At 42.7% G+C, this 22,895-nt stretch overlaps 1 long non-coding RNA gene across 1 annotated transcript; it reads left to right on the top strand.

Moving 5' to 3' along the window:
* Nucleotides 1–17,968: 17,968 nt before the first annotated feature.
* Nucleotides 17,969–21,820, top strand: LOC139707454 (uncharacterized). The gene is made up of 3 exons (XR_011709022.1): nt 17,969–18,047; nt 20,382–20,618; nt 21,388–21,820. It is a non-coding gene; the product is annotated as an uncharacterized lncRNA (long non-coding RNA).
* Nucleotides 21,821–22,895: the final 1,075 nt, after the last annotated feature.

The raw sequence follows: 22,895 nt of genomic DNA, 5'->3' as shown, positions 1-22,895 counted from the left end.
CATTGCAAGGTAAAATCCCGACCCCATCCCTAACCTCTGTTATCCACTTCCACTTCTTGTGGCCAACAGGCTGGTAATTATACCAAGTCATGATAAAACCAAGCTGAGAAAGTGCTGGTGCTACTAAGAGAGAAGAGATTATACCCTGAAAGAGCTAAAAGATCCAGATAAAATAAACTAGTGGATCTGGAAGGGTATGTTTGAATCTGGATCCAAACAGAGATGGATCAGGAAAGCAGGGCATAAAGTAGGTCATTTATTGGAATGAGAATAATATGCCATTATATAGGATTTAACACCCTGGGAAGGACCCTGAGAGAGGATACTAACATCCTACTGTAATGACTACAGAAGCTTCATGAAAGTTCCAACATAAGATGAGGTAGGATTCACAGAGAGCCATGAAAGATGGGAGAAGGGATTAAAAAGAAGTGTTCATATTAGAATGGACATACAAGTATGGTCAGAAAACCTGCTAGTATAATTTGTAGGGGACACTGTTTACCAAAGCAATGGAAAAGGAACAGTCAGAGAGCAAGTGTTGTTGAAAAACCCAGATAGCTAATCCTAGGTATTTTTGAGATAGTGCTAGGAGATAGTGTCACAGAGCTGGGATTCCTGACAGCAATGGGGAAGATAGAATCTCAAAAATATTAAGGATCATTTGGTGACACTTAGTCACTGGAAGCAAGGTCAGAGTAGCAAGGTCAGGAAAACCCAATCCATGACAACAGTCAATAAAGTACAGTGTCTCTGGAGGCAAGCTTTATGCAGGGGCAATAATGGTCCTATTCAATCTATATGCAAAAGACTTAAAGAATGAATGATCAGGAGACTGCATTTTCTGGACCTGAGTTAATGTTCAGGCTCAGAATCTACTGAATGAGGGAGAGGCCATACTCTTGAGATAAAGAACCTTACAAGAACAAAGAAGTGCATTTGCTAAAGATTTCCAAAAAACCTCACCAAAGGGATTTACAGCTTTTCCTTGAGATATCATGTACTTGGAAGAGGGGAATATGTAGATATTTTGGAGACTGTTGATCACAGGTTCTGGGTTGACATTTTCACTTAGGAATAAGAAGCATTATCAAGGCCTTCATGTGAAAATATGGGTATATGGGGACCACTAAATAAATGGAGTCCTGGCCCAAGTCCAGGTCCAAGTATGTCCACTGGGTCCACAGACCATCTGCTGTATATTTTATTGGTCTCTAAGTACATCAGTGGAATGGATGTAATTGGTAGTTGGCAAAACCTTCACATTGGTTCCTTGGCTTGTGACTGAGATATTAAAGTAGGTAAGGCTAAACAAAAGCCTCTAAAATTAAGTTCCAACTGGCCAATATAGTAAATTAAAAAGAACATTTCATCTCAAGAAGATGGGAGGAAGATAAAATTATCAAAGACCAAAGGGATGCAGGGGTGGTGACCCCTATCATGCTCCCATTTAACTCATCAATCTGGTTCGTCAGCATGGGATCCCATTCATAAGATCTGATCTGATTGTGTGTGGCTGCCAAATGTCCAACCAGATGGCATCAGAAACCCTTCCTTAAAGAAACATACCAAGCACTTGGGGATAAATTTGAAGGGGCAGTGATTCATCATGATGGGGATAGATTTGCCTTTTCTGCTTGTAGATTTGCCTTTTCTGCTTTATAGGTTTCTGTCCAGAAATACCACTCAAGGATTTAAAGGGTTTGATCCATCAACAAGAGATTCTACAAAATATTACACTGTGGAATTCACTTCCTAATAAAAGAGGTAAAGTGTGACACCTGATAGGATTTATAGGTCCTGTCATTAATTGCATAATTCGGACTCTGCTACTCTGATGGAGTGATGAAATGGCTTTTTAAAGAATCATTTAAAGCACTAGATTTGAAATGGAACCTACCAAAGATGACCACCCTCTTCCAGGATGCAACAAACAGGCTTAAACAGAAAACATTATACAGTTCTACATTCCCAGTAGGAAGAATTTGAGGGTTCAGTAACCAGGGAGTGGAAGTAGAGATATCTCAGTTACCACTACTTTTATGATCTATCTAAGGAAATTTGTGCTTTTCATCTCCATTATGTTGGACTCAGCAAATTTGGATATTCTGGGTCCCAAAGAAGAACTCTTCTACCAGGTTCACTTCAAGAATCCCATTAAACTTTAAGCTATCACTATCTTCAACCAATAAAGAAATAAATCATTACCTTAGCCAGGGTTCACTGACTAATAATTAGTAGAGAGTGGGGTTTTTGTTATGCAATGAGGGCAAGAAGATATAAGTTTGGCAACCTGGGGATTCAATAGGTCATCTTTTGGTATCCCCTTGACCAATTTTGACAGTAAATGGATATGATGATTTGGGGCTCAGACATATCATGAATAAGGGTCTGGATTACCTGTGTCCCCCCATGTACACTTACCCAGATCAGCAGAGGTGCTTGCAGGTGAGAGACATATAAAATGAGTAAGGAGAGAGAAGTTATGAGTATTTGCTGCAGCAAGGAGATCAACTGAAGTGTCTGGGACTAGTTCCTCCTACTCTCTTCCTCCTATAAGCTTCCTTGTGAAAGAAAACAATCAGAATCCCATAAGCTCTATTCCCAGTTGGATTGAACTTATTATAAAAAGCAAGTGGATCTGAGTCGTACAACGATAATGTACCACTCAGAGTGTAGTGGATGTTGTACTATTGTACCCCAAGTGCCCTGTTTAGAAGTGAGGTCCTCGTTCTTCCAGATGAGAGATCTGACACACACATTAGCTGGAGAATTTTTGGGGAGAGGAGAGACAATGGACTGAACGCAAGAAGGAGGACACCCGATGATTTTTAGTCCCATCACAGAGTAAGATTGCAGTAAAGGTGGGAATTGAGCTCAGAAATTTAATTTAATGCCAAAGTCATTCTGCCATCTCAAGAGGGCCTTTGTAGGCTTCTAGTCCTAAGCCTTGGTTTTGCCATAGGTGACTAAGGCTCTGGTACCTAAATGATCAGTTCAAGACCATCAACCAGGTCTTCTGACTCAAGAGACCCAGATTCCATATGTGGTACCATTTTCAATGTAAGTCAACATGCCCACATGTGCATGAGCTAGGTGTCCTTTGAGGTAGACTTGAGGAGACAGGATATCGAAAACTGCCCAGCATCCCCACATTGTCTTACTGGTTACTTGGGTCTTTCTGACCCCCAAGGCAGAGCTCCTTTAAGGGTGCAACTTCCTCTCTATGTTGACAAGAGTAATTGAGGACTCCAGTACAGGTCAGCCCGTCACAAGCAGCTGCCACAGATGGATGCTTTAAACATCTTTGCTACTTGAATAAAAGTAAACAATCTGCTAGAGCGGAGGTCAAGTGGGTTTGGGGAGAACATGTTCTTATGGTTAAGAACCTGGGCTTTAGTATTAGATACATCAGGGTTCAAATCCAGGTTCAAAATAATTTGCTTGTTGGTTGACTTTAGATCAGTTCCATCTCTTAAAGTCTTAATTTCCTTATTTGTTAAATGAAAGATAGTAATGCCTACCTCAGAGAACTGTATTTTTATCAAATGTCTCAAACATGTACACAAAGCTTAGCATAAGTAAGTGTTCACTTAGGATGAGCTATTACTAGCTACACTTTGGCCTGACTCTCCCCATTTTTTCCTCTACACTAAGTTGTCTATGGGTCTATATTTTTTATGTTTGTTCTGCTGCTAAATGTGTTTAGCTTTTGTACTTGATTCTGACCACTAGAATCACATTGTCCTTCTTTCTTTCCATGAACCCCAGTGTCTTTTGCCCTTTTATACTCACCTCTGAATCCAGGACTGGACCCCTATCCTGATCATGGAGTCCTTAGTATGTACCCAACCTCTAAGAAGCTTAGTAATGTTCTAAAGTCCCACAGTTTGCAATTAGTAGAGCCAAGTCTCACAATCAGGCTGTTCAAAATCAGAACCTGTGCCTCCACCTCCAACAACTAAATTAATTGCTCCCCCAGTCAGTCCTGCTGCCCACCCAGGGATAGATTTCCTAGGAGCTACTGTCAACCTGTTGCTCCTCACCAGTCCTTGGGCTTGGTGCCTTTCTTAAGAATCCTGGGGCTGACTTCTATGAATCATGCAAATAAGTAGTACCTGGAAGATATCAGTCATCCATGTCAGTAGCCAGGCCTGCTCGTCTGGCCACTTTGCCTCTTGGAAATGCCCTTTCTTCCTCTGTGTTGCTTGGAGAGGTCTATGCCCCTCCTTTCTCACTCACTACTTTAGAGATCTCTAGATTTGTGGTTGCAGACGAAAGCTAGTCTCATAAATTGAACATATCTCTTGAGACCGGGTGATTCAGAGAGGGCCTGAGCCATGCCTGGAGCATATGGCCAATTCACCCAACCGACCTCTTCCCGAATATTAGCTGTCATTGATGGAGCCCCTCCTAGGATACTGGGTGAAAGACTATAGCATCATGTCATCGAGTCTTTTTTAAAAATCTTGGGTAATTAATATTTTTATTCTTGTTCAGTAGATGAAGAAATGGAAGTTCAGAGAGATAAATTAACTTGCCAAAACCACACAGTAAGTAGCAGAATTGGGTTTCAAATCCAGATCTACTTGATTCCAAAGGTGGTTATCCTATCCAATGAGCAGAAGTTGGAGACAGTGTCCGTGGGCTCACCCTGGGAGAGGACTTTTGTATCTAGAAAGCAGGGAGAGAAGCAATGGAGAGAAGGCCCACCTTGGCATTGCACCATACTCAACTCTTCGTAATCCAGGCTGCAGACAGACTGTGCAGGGCTCAGTGTGCGGCAGCTCCAGCTGTTCTCCTCTCTCACTCTCCCTGGGGGTCCCCTGGGGTATGTCATATTTCTCTCTGACATTCTTGGAATATTTTATGATTCATTCTTGAAGCATGAACTTTTTAACTCTTTTCCCGTGGAAGAATTTCTTCTTCCTTAGCTGCAGGCCTGCATGGAAACTCATAGAACTTTTGTGAACAGATAAGAAGAGACACTACTGTTTCCCCACTAAGCCTGACTTGCTGGCATCTAATCTTTTATGAACTTGTCCTGGAAACCATCGAAACTGGAAGGGATCTTATTTTGACTTGACCGAAGGCACAAATAGAGATAGGAGCTCATGTCTTGCTATTTTGAGTCCTAGGCTTTTTGCAGCCTGATTTCATCAATCTACAGTGCCCCCAGCTTAGTATCATTTACTAATATAATTGAGGAAATTACTCAATTTTCTTAGTTTTGCCAATGGAACTCATGCTTTCACATAATTTTTTTCCCACTCTGTTATTGGGGCAGAAATGTTGAACTGAGCTGACCCTGGATGCCCAATAAGAGAAAGTTCAAAAGAAGAAAGTTCTCTGGAGGCAGAACATGTACTGCTAAAGATGCATGCCCCTCACCCCTTGGTGTACCTAGTAACCCTGTGAGAGAGACATCATTATCTCTGCTTACAATTCAGGGAACTGAGGGGAAGTTCTCCCAGCTTGTAACAGGACCAGGATCCAGTTCTAGATCCATTCAACAATAAAGCCTGAGGTCTTTTCACAACCCGACAGTCTCTAAGAACAACTTAGGTCTTAGGAAAAGTTAAATCTCTCCAAAAGTGAAAGGATTCCTTTCTCAGAGGCTTGAGCAGTGGTTTGTTTGCATTTGCTGAGGTGGGGAGAGGGAGACTGCCACAGCAGCTGCTACACCCCACTCCATTCCCTGAGCCCTACCCCTCTGACATCATGCGTGTACAGCTCCTTTTCTGAAAGGACCCACCTATAGAGGCTCCACCCAGTGGACCAATACCATGAAAATAAGCCCATCCTGTGAGCCATCCAAGAAATTCCAGTAGTTCCATCTCAGTGACTTAAGATCATAGTTCTGTGGAATGCGATGGGTTCCATATTATTCAGAATATAGTTTCAGTGCCTAGCATGGAACACAGGTATTCTATGAGCCAAATCTTGTTTTAGTGCCTGTCTTTCCTTCCCACTCCTATGTCCAATTACACTGAGCTACACAAGCTTTTCATGGCCAAGATCTTTTCACAAACTGGTCTTTTTGCCAAGAATAGTAGTCTTCTTTTTCTCCCCCTCCTTATTCTCTTTCCTCCTCCTCCTCCTCCTTCTTCTTTTTCTTCTTCTTCTCTCCCCCTCCTCCTTCTCCCTCCTCCTTTTTTTTCTTCTTCATCTATTAAGTCTTTCTCTTGTTACTTGTTCATTATCTGGATAACTCAAACCCATCTTTTAAAACTCAACTCTTCCACATCTCCTCTGGGAAGTCCTGCTGAAAATCCAAGTACTGTTGTAGCTATGGCTATGGTCAGAGTATAATTTCTCTCTACCAAAAGTTATGTTGAGGCTTTAATCTCCCAATATAACAAGTGGTGGAGACTTCAAGGCAGATAGTTAGAACCTAGGGGCATCACCCTTGAAAGACATTGGCGTCCCCCTTGGGAGACTGGATTATTTCTCACCAAAGTGGGTCTTTGTAACAGAGATAGCCTAGCCCCTCCCTGGTCTCTTGCTTCTTCCACCATGTTCTCACTCTTACACACATTCCCTCCAGGAAGTCCTTGCCAGAAGACGATGCTGATGCCATGGTTTTGGACCTCTAAAACCATGAACCAAAATAAAACCTATTTTTCTTATAAAGTATTCAGATTTAGATATTTGGTTGTAGCAACACAAAATGGCCTAAGACACTATTCATCTTAGTTTATTCTTATCTATTTCTTCTTCTCCATCCAAATTCTTGAGTTTAGCTCTCAACTTTGAATATTATTTTCCTATTCCTTCAGGATTCAGAGTCATTTTCTCCTAAAAGTCATTAGTATGCCCCTCTGAGTTATGTGCCCACTCATGGTGATAGATGGAGATCTGCCATGCAGATCCCCTTTCAAGTAAAGGCTTGCCCAGATGCCAGGAGTAGAGTTATTGGGAAGCCTCCAGCTGTTTGCTCCTCTAGGGTCAGCCTGACCTGCAGAAAAATGCTTTGCCTCAAATCACACACTTGCAGTCGTTGGTACTAAGCAAGACAAGTACATAAAGGCCTAGCTAGCGTTGCTAGATGAAGACCTCACTTTTGGACAATTAACTCTAGTGCCCCTTGCTGGGTTGGCTGAGTCTTGGTCAACCATGCATCAAGGTTCAAATTCTCCCTCTGCTCAAGCCTTCTCATATGTCCAATCATATTTATATGTTAAAGTCCTAACACTCAGTACTTCAGAATACGACCTTATAGAGATAATCAGGTTAAAATGAGGTCAACAGGGTAAGCCCTAATCCAATATAACTTTTATCCTTATAAAAACAGGAAATATGGAGATAGTCATCCATAAGAGAAGGATGCTATATGAACATTAAGATAGCCATCTACAAGTCAAGGAGAGAGGCTTGGGACAGATTCTTGCTCACAGACTTCAGAAGGAACCAACCCTGCCAATACTTTGATCTTAGACTTCTTGCTATGAAATTATATTTTTCTGTTTTGTAAGTCACACAATTTGTGTGGAACTTTGTTATGGAAGCCCTAGTTAACTAATATAAGGGATCACTAAAAACCATTTCAGAAGCTGCCTGTGATAGTTAATTTTGTGTACCAACTTAACTGGGCATGAGAAGCTAGACAAAGTATTTCTGGGTGTGTCTTGAAGGTGTTTCCAGAAGAGATGGGCATTTGGAATGGTGGACCAAGCAAAGTCTCTCTCCAATGATGGCCCTCTCCAGTGATCTATTCCTCCAAGGGTCTGAAGAGAACAAAGAAGTAAAATCAGAGAAAGAATGGACAACTTCTCTGATTGACTATGTGAGCTGGAATGTTGATCCCCTGCCTTCCATACTCCTCGTTTTCAGACATTGACATTGACTAGAATCTGCACAACTGGACCTGTGTCTCTGAGGCATTCCAAACTACATTGCCAACTTTCCTGGCTCTCCAGCTTGCAGACAGCCTCCATAACTGTATACACAAATGCCTTATAATGAATCTCCCTCTCTCTCTCTCTCTCTCTCTCTCTCTCTCTCTCTCTCTCTCCCCACAACACACACACACACACACATACACACTCACACACCTCTATCAGTCATCTATCTATCCATTCATCTATCTATCTGTTTCTCCTATTAGTTCTGCATCTTTGGAAATACATGACCAATATACTTATCACAGAGTCTTAGAAGGAACATCCTGATGATGAAGAAGGAGCTGATTCAGGAGATAAACAGATGGAAATTGCAGGTTCTGTCCAATGGATGGGGGTTGGGGGAAAGTCTGTACGTGTTGTGCCTACCCTTATTTGTGTACGGTACAGGTGACCATAATGAGAGGTGAGGACTAGATGCTGATTCACAGTACTTTGAATGGACTCAGGTGGTTAAAGGCAAGTACTACCTGCAGGAGAAAGAGGCTGCTCCTCTACTTCAGGGCAGACTGACCTCCAGGATCTTGGAGCACCCTGAAACAGGTGAGGATGTTCAAATTGAGCATCAAATGTTCTTTAATCATTGGAAAAACAAAGGTAACTCATCTCTTTTACCCACAATTCTAACTAGGACCTTTCAACAACATGTGGTTCCTTACTGAATAAAGTACAAGTTCCCTAAGTACGGCATGCACAGCCCTCCATGCCCTGGCCCATACCTGACCCTCACTATCTGGCTTCTCATTCTAGTCCCATCTCACCTGGCCCCTTTGTGTCATTTTTATTTCATTTGGTGTTCTGGTCATACTGCACTACAGCCATGTGGTGCTTAATGATGGGGACACATTCTGAAAATGCTCTACTAGGTGGTTTTATCACAATGCAGACATCATGGAGTGGACTTACACAAACATAGATGGTTTAAATCCATCTTTGATGTGGCCTCTTGATGCTTTCAAGAGATACCGTGAATGTGAAATGCATGAGGTTGCTGTTGATGTAACATGGAATACTATTTTAAGCTAAACATTTTTGTATAAATACAAATAGTATATTCTAAAACAATGATAAAATGTATAGTATAACATACTATACATAATTGTAGGTGATATACTTTATAGGGTTGTCTGCACGGTAGGCTTGTTTACAGCAGCATTACCATAAATACCTGAGTAATGCATTGTGCTATGATGTCTATGACATCACTAGGTGATAGGAATGTTTCACTCCCTTGTGATGGTATAGGACCACCATTCTGCATGCAACCCATCAAGGATCCAAATGTCATGTGTTGCCTGACTGCACTTTCAAGTTCCTAAGTAGGATGGACCATTTCAAGCTTTAGATTATAAACTCTATTTAATTCTGTCTAGGTCTTTTTTGTCTTTAATTTTTTTTATATCTGCTTGAGTAAATTCTACCTTCCCTAAAATGAAATTTTCTCCTGGGAAGCCCTTCCTGCTCCTTTAGGCATATTCTTTTCCAGTACTCCTTGTTTTGTGGAAGAGAAATATGTATTAATTTTTTTGTTTCATATAATAAACCTTGGAAGACAGAGTCTTTGTACCCCCAGTGCTCAGTACACATCCCAGAATAGAGCTCAATGTCAGTTGAATGAAATGAATGGTTAAAGAAACAAATGAACGAATAGAGTGTGATTCTTATTCCAAAGGGAGGCAGGTAAACAAGCAGTTCCAGAGCAAAGGGCCCAGTACTGTAATAGCTGAATTCTAAACAAGCATAGAGAGCAGAGTGTGTCCAGTTTGTCTAGAAGAAAAAACACAGAGCGTCACATCCTGGGAAAAGGGATATTAAGCTGAATCCAAATTAGGTCCCATCGTCCTACACAGAATTGAGAATGTGAGATTTCATGGGTTAAAGGCAGATCATGCCTTTAACATGTCAATAGGGAAAGGCCTTTCCAGTGGAGGGGCTGACTGGGTGCACACAGGCATAGAGACATGGGAGAGTTTGCTAACTCTGCAGGGAAAGACATGTCAAGAAGCATGGTAAAGCTGGGTAAGCAGAGAGTTCAGACAGTCATAGCAGGACCATGGAAGCACCAACCTAAGGAAGATGGCGACTCCATTGCCCAGTCATGGAACACAGAACACAGAGGAGCTTCACATGGTTAAGAGAGAATTCTACTTGAGTATGGGCTGTGCCAGAGACTTACACCTTGGAGCCTGCTCTCATGGCCACCTCTACTTAAGCAGAGCATGAAATAATTTTTTTTTTTTTAATCTGAGGATTGAACCAAGATGTATGCTACCTTGAGTGGTGGAGGTGGGGTGACTGTGGGGCAGGCTGGTTCTGTAAAGAGAGGCCCCTGAGAAGCTGAGCAGGGCATACTTCCTCCATACTCCCCCACTAGCCCATCAGAGAAGATGCTCTTCTCAAAGAGGTTGCATCTCCCTTCTGGGAGAAGACAAGGTCTTCTCCTTTCTTGTCAGCTCCCCATTCCCCCTTTGCTGAGACTATGGACATAGAAAGTCACAAGAATAGGTTAGATAAGATGCCTTTTAGCATATCTGCCTTGGAAGCCTTCTTATGTGCTGGGGGCCTGGGCCATCTGTCCCTGCTGCATACCTCCATGTGCCCTGCATTCACCTGCAATGAACTGGCCCTGGCCCTACTGTATGGAAGTAGTCTATTATCTCCTCCACCTGCCATGCTGTACTGTGAGTTCCCTGAGAGCTGAGTTTCACAGTTTTGGGACTTACTTTGAGTCTCCTATGTATTAAGGTTGAGCTGGTACAGATCCTGAACTGAAGGGTGCATGAAGGAAAACACTTCTCTGTTTTGTCAATTCAGTTCCCATGCTTGGCTCTGTAAAAGCTCACATTTCTTGCTCATTCTGTCCCTCAATGTCACCTGTCAGGTGAGATCAGACACAAAGGATAAGTCCAGGGACTGTGTGAGGTTGTGAGAGCCAGGGCAGACCAGTTAGGCATGATGGCAGAATCCCCAGGGCCAGCTGGAACGCGCCTGCCGTAACCACATCTCCAGGCTTGGTATTGGGCCTCTCTAATTTGGTTTTGAAAACATGTGGTTTTGTCCTTGTTCAAATATTGATTTTAGGTAACTTGAGCCTGGCAGAAAAGGCCTCTGCAGGGCCAGTGGGGCTGTTTGTTGCCTTAATGACATTTCTGTGTGTTTGTATAACACGGGCTGGTGGTCGAGTCTTCGCTCCCAGGGAAGATTTACGGGACTTTACACTTTGGAAGATATTGAGGCAAACCGTTGATGAAGGCCCAGAGCATAAATCAGACCCACTTGGGCTGTCAAGGGACACTTGGAACTTTTGCCAGCTGCCTCTCCCCTCATGTGGAGTGAGGGTTTGGACCAGGTCAGCGGGCTTCATGGCGTGTGTCCTACAATCCCTGGAGGAGAGCTTTTAGGCAGGGTTCCATGGTCCTCCAGAACTTTATAGGTTTTATAACAGGGGTTCTTACTAGATTTCTGTAAGTAAAAATGAAGTTTTGAGAACTGCAGGAATGGAAGACTTTGACATCCCTTTCAGACCTAAAGCTCTGGTACTGAATTGTCCTGGGTCCTAACAGGACGCAGACGGCTCACTCTTCATTGAGAGGAGATTAACAAAGGGGCGTTAACAAAGGTATGAATGATGCCAAGAGAAACACATGGAAGGGTGAAGCAGCTCTGGCAAGTGACAGAGCCCATAGAGATGGTCAGGGCTGTGCTGTGGCCTCAGCAGAGGGGCAGCTGATGGGAGGAACCCACCCCACCATGACTCCATAGGATGGAGCCAGCAATACATGCCCTAACCTCTCTCTCACCCTCAGATCTCCTGAGGATCCCCCCACAACCTTCACCTCTGGCCAAACACAGCTGGAAGCCATGGGCAGATGAGTTCTATGGAGACTTGGCTCCTGGACCTCTGAGACCTGGTAGAACAGCTCTACCTTAAGATACAGGAATTCCAAGGTGAGTTCCCAAATCATGAGATTCTGCTCTCAGGGAACTCACAGTACAGCATGGCCAGTGGAGGAGGCAACAAGCCCCTTCCATGAGTAGGGGGAGTGCTGGTGTGGCAGGTGAGTGCAGGGAGAAAGGATATGCAGGGGGGGAGTGACACCAGCCCATAGCAGGAACTTTGCATATCACGGCAGGGTGGCAGAAGGTAGAAAGAAGGTCCTGCTTCTCCTTGAACTTCTCTCAATTGCCAGCCTTCATTCTGCTATCACATCTTCATCTACTTTGTTTTTGGTCTTAATCAAATTGGAGTTTGGTGATTTCTTCAAATCTTTTCCAGTGCTAGAGAAATGATTCCACATCTGCCTAAACAGGCAGATGCTGGATAGTAGAATTTAAAGGGAAAGAGTAAAGATATTAACTATGGACTAAGAGCATGGACCTTGAGGTCATACACAACTGTGTTTTAATACAAGCTGGGTGATTTGGGGCAAATTTACATCACCTCTCAGAGCCTCAGTTTCTCACCTGTGAAATGGAGATAAACTAACTACTTTATAGCATTTGGACAAAGGCAAAAAAAGTTGTAACATATGAAGCACTTAGAATTAAGCACATGGTTGAGCAATCCACGGGCAGCAATTATTATTCCCAAATGAGAGCACACTGGAAAATACCCTCCTGTACAAGGTAGTATTCAAGTTTCCACTCTTTAGATTTTTACATATTTATCTTTTCTCTATCTCTCAGCCCTCAGGTTTCCTGGCCAAAATTCAGCAATTTGGAAGGAGTTTGGGGAGGTGAGTGCCAAAAAGACATTAAGTAATGTCACCTATACCTCTTGAGCTGACCAAGGTACCTGGAACTTCAAAGTCTGCCCTTGGGAAGTCATCTCACTCATTCAGGATTCAGATCTCTAGCTCTGCCCTTTTCGGACATCACAACAAATGGTGGCACCAAAGTGTCTTGGAGCCCCAGCTGAAGTCAGCAGGTCCTTGCTTTCCCTCTTTAGCCATAAGCGGTTCGGCCAGGGCAGGCTGGCCCCAGCTGTGCTCCTTTGGCACATAGTGCCCCAGCTCCTATCAAAATCAAAACAGAGTAAGCCGTGGGCTTGGTGACGGAAAGTAACAGCCTCCTCCTCCTCCTTGTTACACCAAACACCATTCTCCTGGGACCCAGGGAGACAAATAACCAGTTCACATGTCTGCAGCTGGCCCTGGCCGTAAGTCTGCACGATTTACCTTGGCTCTCAGTGGCACTGAGAATGAGGTCATTAAAGGGGTAGACAATGGAGAGGACCTCTGGAAGGGCAGCAGTAAAATGTGCCGTTGGGAGGCAGAAGAGAACCCTTGAGTCATGGGGTCCTTGGCAGCTGCTTAGGAAAGGTAAATAACTTCAAAGAGTCCTTGCCTGGAAGATAAACTGGGCTTCTGCGCATTCCAGAGGCCATCTCTTGACTCTTCTCTCATTTGGTTATTTCTATTGAATCCATTTCCTCGAGGCTCCGGAGGATGGTGTGGTAACATGAGTAATATTGGGGTGGTGAAAGATGGCAGACTGCCACCTCAGCCATAGCCCATGGTGGGCTGGGTAATCCCCTCCATGCCCACCCCTCCAATGCTCTTTTCCTTATTCCCCATGTGCCAGCCCCACAGGATGTCTTCCTGTTCCCCCATCCACTAAACTCCCAAACCTGAGACCTATGCAGTCTTTCTTTCCAGAAAGCTCTTTCTTGCAATTCTTCCCTTGGCTAATTCTGCACATTCTTCAAATTTCAATTAATATGTCACTTCTTCAGGGTCTTTCCTTAATTCCCCTGTTGTTCTTTTCTCCTTCCAGATAGCTAAAATTCAGTTCTTATTATCAGATTATGAGCACCCTTTTTGCACTATGATCTAGAAGCTAAAACCTGCAGATGGCAGAACTGTAAGATAGACGGAGACTGGATCTCCAAGGTTTGCATGAAGCTGCCTAGCAGTTCTGAATTACCTGCCTCTGGATTTATTTTTTATTTTTCAAGTCAAGGCAAAATTCACATGACAAAATTAGCCATGAACCGTTGTAATGTGCACAATTCTGCCGTACTTATTATGTTCACTATCTTGTGCAACACTCGCCTCTATCTGGTTCCAAAACATGTTAATCACCCGCAAAGGAAATACCATCCCCTTAAGCAATCACCTTCATGCCCTCCGCCTCTCAGTCCCTGGCAACCACCAGCCTGCTTTCTGCCTCTATGGATTTGCCTCTTACGGACATTTCCTACAAAATGGAATCACAACATGTGATCATTTGCATCCGGTTTGTGTCACTCAGCATGTTTTATGGCTGAATAATATTCCATGGTACAGCTGTACCACATTTCTTTATCTTTCCATCTGTTGATCGGACATATGAGATTTTGCTAATTTCTGGCTATTTAACAAACACTATGTATAAATGTCTCTAGATATTTTTTCATAATGCAAATATATTTATATCTGTTGAATCCATTGGTTATCTCAATTTTTGACACCATCTACTGATCATATAAGGGATCTAGCAATTACAAACTTAAAAGCTGCCTCTTCTCCTTATGTGTCCCATCTGACAAGTACAAAGTATTAACAAGCAGAAAAACCCCATGTTATCGTTTTTTTCTCCCTACCACCACTTCCTGTGCTTCCCTGGACCTCAGCAATCTTATCTATAAAGTGGGGAGAAGCAGGCCCTGAAGGCAGAGCTCTAAACCAGATAACCTCTTGAGGTCTCTTTCATTTGGTTCTTCAAAGTATGTTTTAAAAGGGCCGGTGGTCACAGGGGCCCGCTGCAGCACTGTGTCACATTGTTTGGAACACTTTCCCTAACTGGTGCCTGCCTTCTGTCGCTGAGCTGGAATTTTTGCTTTCTCTCCCTGTTGTGGCACTTCTAAAACTGCAGTTTTCTGGTCCATCTTAAATCCAGTGTTCCATGTTTACTTTTTAAAAAGTAAAGCATACAATCCTTTAAATTGGGTTCTTTAAAAATACACTGCTCACAAATCAAGTACATAAAAGTCAACCACAGCAACATTTATCCCAGGTGTCTCTTCTCATTCAGCTTCCTGTCATCCTCAAGGCCCTCTGACCCCTTGGGCTTTGGTATCCAAATTTTGATATCTCTTCTAATTCTCCTTGATGAAGACATTATTCTATTTATTCCCATTCTCAGCCTTACCCCACTCTGTGACTGCAGCTGTGCTCAGAGCCCTGCCATTTGGTGACTTGGGACCCTGGGGTGCCAGTGGCTGGTCCAGGCTCACTTTACCCCAGCTCCAGAGGAAGGGAGTTCAAAGACCTTCTTGGTCATGGGTGCTTAGAAAATATTTAGTGAAGAACTTACTAAAAAAAAAAAAAATCTCAGCTCATCAGTTTCTTACTAAGAAATAAAATCTAGTGGTAGAACCCAATGTTGATCCTAGTGGGAATCTGGGTTGAATAGAGAGAGGAAAACAATTCATAGAATTCTTTAGAATAAGCCTGTAAACACATTTCTGGCTCCCCTTTCACTCTTAAATACAATTTTGAAGATATATTTCTAAGACCCCCCCTTTCTCCATCATTTCTTCCCCTCCAAATTAATTCAATTTATAGATATATACATAGAGTATGTTCAATTAAATTTGAAACACCTTTATAGTTAATATATGTGTGTTATACAAGTGTTTATAATATACTAGGCATTGTGCAAATCCTTGATGTAGATAATTAATTCCTTACAGTTCCCAATGTGGTAGATCAATAATTATTTTCATTGTATATATGAGAACACTGAACACTGAAGCATCTCAGGCTAAGTAACTTGCCTAAAGTCTCACAACTGGTAAAGGTTCCACTCAGGTCATCTGATTTCCATCTATACATACTACCACTCTGTTATACTCAAAATGAAATGGAAATGTTTAGAAATATTTCTAGGCATCCAATTATCTATTCATAAAGCTCCATGACTCAGCTAGATCATTTGCTTGGGATAAAGACGCAATTAAGATGAGGTTCTGTGCAACTAAGACAATATGAAGAATTTCAACATCATCAGGAATGCCTCAAGAGTCCCTAATTCTCAGCCTGAAGCACAAGATAGTTGTTAATGGGATCCTTCTGAGACTTCCCATCTCTTCAATAGCCAAGGAGAAGTTAATAGCAAGCTGAATAATGGAACACCCAAGATAACAGGCCCTAATCCCCAGAATCTGTAGATGTTACTTTATATAGCAAAGACTTATAGAGGCAATAAAGTTAAGAATCTTGAGATGAGGAGATTATTCTCAATTATCCAGGTGAATCCTACATGGAATCAAGGATTAGACACAGAATAGATGACAGTGTGACCCGAGGCAAGGATTGGAGTGATTCAGCCATAAGCCAAGGAATGCTGGCAACCACCAGGGGCTGGAAAAGGCAAGAATGGGCTCTTGCTTCCAGTGTCTGATTTTGAACCAGTAAAACAGATTTCAGATTTCTGGGCTTTGGAACTGTAAGAAAATTCATTTCTGTTTTTTTTTTAACATCCAAGTTTGGATAAATTTTTTACAGCAGCCACAGGAAAGTAGTATACTAAATTACTATACTCTGCTTCTGTGATGGCTGCTGGTATCATTAGAATCCAGAACAGGTATGAAACATACAAAATAGGAAACTGTGCTTCAGGAAAGTAAGTTGACTTATTCAGGGTCACACAGCTAACAGATTGTGGAGCTGAGATTAAAATCTAGTTTGAATTCTTGAGCTTTGCAAATCACTTTAATGGTCGCTTTATTTTCATGAGAACATAAACACAGTCTCCACTGGGGGAAAAAAAAGAATCTTTTTGATAGATGGGTAATCTGGTGCATAAACTCACAGGAAGTGGGATTGGAGGGCTGGTGGGGTCTTCTGATTCCCCCTGCCCTGGACGCCCACCCCCTGGCTGATGATGGATTTAAATGCTGGGTGAGGAGGTCTTGTCATGCACTCCCTTCCAGCCTGGCTCAGGCACCTCCAGCTTATCAGTCTCTGACCTTTGGTTTTCCATGGCAAACCCTTTCATGCAGGAAGCTGCCGACAAGCGGCCAACGGCCAACATGCTGGCTTCATAAGACTCTATTGTCCTTATTTAGAATTGCTTTCACTTAAACCAGCCTGCTCTTGCAAAACATGTTTATTCTGGTTTCCTCTCCCTTCTGGCTGCCTGACCAGTATCAACCCAGAGTGCAGCAGTTCTAGTTCTCAGACCTGGGCCAGAGAGGGCAAGACAAGGAGAAAAACAGAAGGCCAGAGAAAGGACATGGGAGGGCAGGATGAACCTTCCCAAATTGTGCAGCAGATGAGCTTGGTGCCCTCTCTTCAGGGGCACTGTGTGACCCCCTGAAAGAAGGCAGCCATTCAAAACCCACCCCTGCAAAGACTCACCTCCGCTTAAAGAGCATGAAGAACTGCGGGGGTGGGCGGGAGTAGAGTTTTACTTTTTTTTGAAATCCAAACAGTTTTAGAGTAACCATAGTAAGGAAGATGAAAGTTTTAATAATATAGCAACTTGCTTTCATTAAATAACTTATTATAAACCAAGCAGTATTAGATCCTTTATATTATTTATTTCACTTAATTTTTAGGACAGCCATGTCAAATAGGCATTTTCACCAACCCTGCTACAAAGGTGAAGAACTGAGACTTATCCTAAGGTCCTCAGCTGTGGGAACTGAGATTTGAGGTTGCTTCTGCCTGGTCTAGAGAGTTCATCTTACACCACACTCTTTGTTAGGGATTCCCTGGTCTAGCCCCCTTATTAGAAGTGTCAGGTTCTGAGAGAGCAGAGTGACTTGCCCAAGGTCCATCCCCAGGTCTAATTTTGCAGGATTCCAGGGCAAGGTTCTTTCCAACAGGTTCCTAGTGTCAGCTAGTGTGACATAGAATTTAAAGAAGAAAAGGCGGTTCAAGATTGGCCACTTGCTATAATTTGAGAGACTTGTTCTTCCCTCCCTTCATTGCTTTGTATGCCTTTTTAGAGATGTTATTATCTTTGGGACCAATATACTTTTTCCATGGGCATATTCAAGCATAAGTGGCAGGGAGAAGAGAGAGAAACCCCAAAGTCGAAAAGTAGTGTGCCAACTTCCTCATGATGACTTTACATGGGGAGCCTTTTATGAAATGTGGCTGCTGTGGCATCTCACAGATCATCTTATTCTTCTGGGGAGCATCCTTCATGTTATTGGTGAGTAAAGTTCTGAGGCAGTAAGGCATTTGTCCAAAGGCAACAGCTTATAAAGGGGTTGAGCTGCCCTTAAAACTGTGTTCTGTGTCTTCTGACTTTCTGGTGACAGGGCATACATAGATCTTCTATGAAGAAGCTGGGTTTCTTTCAGTCCTTAGAGTTCCTCATCCAGCCATTGCTGGTTTTTGTGGTTCTTGTTGTTTGTGTGTTTTGTTTTTTATTTTTATTTTATTTTATATTTTACCTTTTGGAGATGGATTGTGTAAAAATACTAATCTTGCTCCAAGGAAAGGGGAGGAAAGATGGAAAACTCCCAAGTGCATTTTCTGAGTAGTAGGGGAGGGGTGATATTTGGGGAGGAAAGCAACCCAAAAAGCAATCAACCACAACAAAAATACTTTTCCTCTCAAGTCAATCTCTCATGGGATCTATATGCTCTTCTCCAAATAACCTTTCTAAAACCTGTGCCACACACTGATGGGAGGGGATTTCTTCCCAGTAATGGCCCTGTGTCTAGTTCCAAGGCAGAGGTCAACATCTGCATGGAGACCAGGCTCAGCAATTAAAAGGGGTGGGTGGGGGACAGGGGCGTGACCTCCTTTGTGCAGTGGCTCTGAGGGGAGGTTCCTTTGGGGGCTGGCCTGAGTCTGTCCACTGGAGAGCTGGTCCCCCACCCACCCTCGGGGCTTCAGCCTCACTCCTGTTCCAGTTACTCACTGTTTGCTACGACTTTCCAGGGGTATCACAGTTTTTGAGAAGGTTCACAGCTGGTTTTACAAAAGGTGGTTCTGGGCTCCCTTTAATTTTTCTTTTCCAATAGCACCATGGACATACTCTCCCCAGAGCACAAAGGGAAGCCATGGTCATTTTGCTGAAAGTAGGCCTTGGTTTCCTTATCTACAATAGTCATGGTCATCTTTGCCTTTCCTCTGTCTCTCATGTGCTACTGAAGATCAAAGAAACATGCAAACGTCAATGACTCTAAAATGCTAGACCACGCACTAGATTATTGGGTAGATTAAATTTGGAGATTTCCCTCCCTCTTATGGAAAAAAAAAATCTTAACAAATTGTTGCTGCCCAGGATCTCTGAAGACCTCAAGGCTGGGTGTGTGAGGGTGCGGGTAATGGAGAGGAAGGTGCTTCCCGGGTTGAATCAAAGCTGAGTTCTAAGCCCCTGAGATGTGATGTGCTGGCTTGGTTATACTAAGCAAATCTCTCATTCTTTCTGAGGCTGTTTCCCAGTCTGGGAATGGGACTCCAAAGCCTGCTTCACAGGGCTTTTGTGAAATTTAATGAGAAATAAATGTGGATGCTGAATAGTAATTTGAGCACCTACTTTGTATCTGCTACTCAACATTAGTGACCTCAGCATTCACACAGTGTCCTGGTGAGCTGTGCTTCACAAACCTTTAGAGTTAAGAGAATTGAAGCCCAGAGAAGTTAAGCAACTTGCCTAAAATCACAAAGTAATCAGAAGGGCTGGAATTCTGACATTGCTCTTTTCATTCTAATGTCTAGGAAATTTCCATTGTCTCACTTTGGCTCTCAGTTGTGTATGTGGAAATACTCTAAAAACAGTAAGGCTCTCTGGAAATTTCTTCCCTTTCTTTTCTCTCTTTCTTTCTATACTAGGGATTGGGCACAGGGGAGCTTTACCACTGAATCACAGCCCCAGTCTTTTTATTTATTTTTTTATTTTGAAACAGGATCTCATTAAGTTGCCAGGTCTGGTTTCAACATTGCAATCCTCCTTCCTCAGCCTCCTGAATCACTGGATACAGGCATACATACCCTGGCAGATTCATTTGTTTCATGAGAAACTACTTACTGGGAACCTATGATGTTGAAACCTTGGAAAGTAGTCTGGAGACAGAAGCCCCTGATTCAGTATTTTTCCTCCATTGGATCCCAGTTTTCCAATCTATAGGACAAGAGAAGACTCTCTTAGATCATCTCTAAAGCCCCATTTGACTCAGCTCTGATTTGCTAAATATATATAAGTATACATGCATATGTATATATGTGTATATGCATATGTATTAAAAACATTTTTTAAAAAAGAATGAATTACTGTGAAAATGTGGGGTGGGGAGTGGTGAATTGATACTCATTGTGTGTCTCTAATATGCCATGACCTTCTTGGTTGATAGTCTCTGAAGGTGACTGCTCCCAATTCCTTCCCTTCTTGTATACGCACACTACCCCTCACATCAAAAAGCGAAGTCCACTTGAATTTAATGTAAGGGACTTGAGCATCTGCAGATTTGGTATTCATGGTGGGTCCTAGATACTAAAGGATGACTATACTAACTTATAGTCTGCTTTTTCCTAGATCATAGCTGTGGTGCTGTAGGATGGGAAGTCTATGCTGCATGGAGAAGCCATGTTTAGGTGCTCCAGTTGACTGCCCTAGCTAAGCTCCCCGCTGACCTCAACTATGAGAGCCACCTTGGACATCCAGCCCAGTTAACTTTCAGAGGACTCCAGTTCCAGCTGACTTCTGGATGCAGCTAGGAAACTTGGCAAGCATCATCTGGCTGAGTCCAGGCAACCCACAGAACCGTGAGAAGTGATCATTATCGTTTTTGATTTGTGGGGGGAGGAGTACCGGGGATTAAACTCAGGGGCACTCGGCCACTGAGCCAGATCCCCAGCCCTATTTTGTATTTTATTTAGAAACAGGGTCTCATTGAGTTGCTTAGCACCTTGCTTTTGCTGAGGCTGCCTTTGAACTCACAATCCTCCTGCTTCAGCCTCCTGAGCTCCTGGGATTACAGGCATGTGCCACCACACCTGGCTATTGTTTAAGCCACTAAGTTTTGGGATTGTTTGATAGGCAGCAGTAGATAATGGAAAAACACACCATTTCATCACCTCAATAAAACTTGTATGTTTAGCTTATTTTATGAAAGGACACCTGAAGCTCAGAGAAGTTAATATTCTAAAGTCCCATAGAAAGTGGCAGATTTCTATTCAGAAATTGAATCTATTTAATTTCAAACCCTGTATTTTTAACCTTCATTACCAAAGAATTCTTGCTTTCATTTACTCATTTATTAGTAAATATATTATATTTTGGTAGACAACTAACTATGGATAGTGCCATAATAATAAAATTTTGGAAAATCATAAAAAATAACTTTAACTTTCCTTTATTAATTATCTATCAGATTTTTAATGTTATCTGGTTATTGCCTGTAAAACTAGGATGATTCTTTCTGCAATTCAGTGTTATTTTTAGCTAAATTTCTGGGCCAAGCCTTTGTGAAGTCTACCCATTAATCAAAGGTGCTCTATGTCTCCTATGCATTTGGTGGTTCCTGTCTCTAACTTTACAGGTATATCTATCTCTGTCACCTGCTACTTCCATCGCACCTGTGACCTGAACCCTGAGAACTACCCCTTTGTTTAAAGATCATTCAACAAATGATAACTGAGTGTTGATTCTGGCCTGGCACAACACGTGGTACCACAGATCCAGAGACTAGGCTCCAGATGACCAATGAATAGGCAAGTAAGCAAACAGCCATCCCCCAAAGTTGGGATGGAGATGGCCAGCCACCAGTGGGGTTTGTCCACAGACTCCCCAAGGTCTGTCAACACATGTTCATCTCAATTTCCTTCCTCTATACTGCCTGTGCTGAACTGTTTGTAAGTTCTCAGGCTGCTCCCAGATCCTGCTCCTCACCCCTGCCTCTGCCCACCTGCTGGAAAAACTCTATATAGTTTTATTATCTTTATCAGCAAATTTATCAAATCACCCTATAATCATCTGCTACTTTGTGTCTCTCTCCCTTTAGACTGAGTTCCTTCAAAGCAAGGATTCTTTTCTCATTTTATTTTCCTTGCTTTTTTCAAACAATAGACCTGATTTATAACACATAACGACTGTCAATAAAAACAATAAAGCCAGGTTAATGAATGCAAGCTCGGTGTTACCCTTAGCATTCAACTTAATCCTGCACTTTGCTTTGGTTGTTGAATTTGAAAAAAACCTGAATTTCCAGATGAGCAGTTGAGGACATGGATTTTTTAAAGAGCAAGCCTCACCATCTCAGGGGAGTACAGTTCATGCAGGGGGCAGGCAAATGCTTATTCAGAAGGTTGCATGAAAATAACCTGGCAGCCCGTGCAGTCATTGGATAGCAATTGTGCAGTTAAAGAAATAAACAAGGTAAGTTTAGATTGTGTTTAGGCCGAAGAAGATAGAAGAGGACAAGGCTTCAGAGATGTTTCCTAGGAAAACTTTGGGTAAGATGTGGGAGAGGCCTCTTTGAGGAGGTGACGTTTGAGGAGTAACTGAAGATTCTGAATAATCCAGGTTTGCACAGCACTGAGGAAGAACATTCTGGACAAGGCAACAGAATGGGTAGAGGCCCTGGAGCAGGAAAGAGCCTGGGATTCTCTATGCACTTTCCTTTTAGTTGTTTCCTTTTAGGAAATCAAAGCAGATATATTAGATATCCTCAGTAGCCTCTAATGGATACCTAACCTCTTTTCTCAAACATGGAGTCACTTGAGCAGGTCTGGGTCGGGGGCACTGGATCTATTTTATTACTGAGGACAGGAATGTGATACTCACACACATCTGGTTATTAACAGGGCCATAATGAGGTCCCAGCAACACTCTGACATCAAGTCCAAGAGTCCTAACCACAGCATCAGAGCCCCACAGCAATAAGGTAGAGCTGTTCCTAAGACCAAATTTTCTTCCATAAGAAGTCAGGGACTCTGTGCCAGGGCAGGATTTATGACCTAGTAACTGAGGACAGAAATAATTGGTCGCATTAGAGCCTGGCAACCCTGTCTGGGCTCCACCGCGGAGGGGAGGCAGGATTGAAATAGC

The sequence above is a fragment of the Marmota flaviventris genome, chromosome 10, assembly GCF_047511675.1.
Source record: "Marmota flaviventris isolate mMarFla1 chromosome 10, mMarFla1.hap1, whole genome shotgun sequence".
In the NCBI taxonomy this organism is placed as follows: domain Eukaryota; kingdom Metazoa; phylum Chordata; class Mammalia; order Rodentia; family Sciuridae; genus Marmota; species Marmota flaviventris.
The sequence above is the reverse complement of the archived record's forward strand: the minus strand, read 5'-3'. Positions and strand labels throughout refer to the sequence as shown.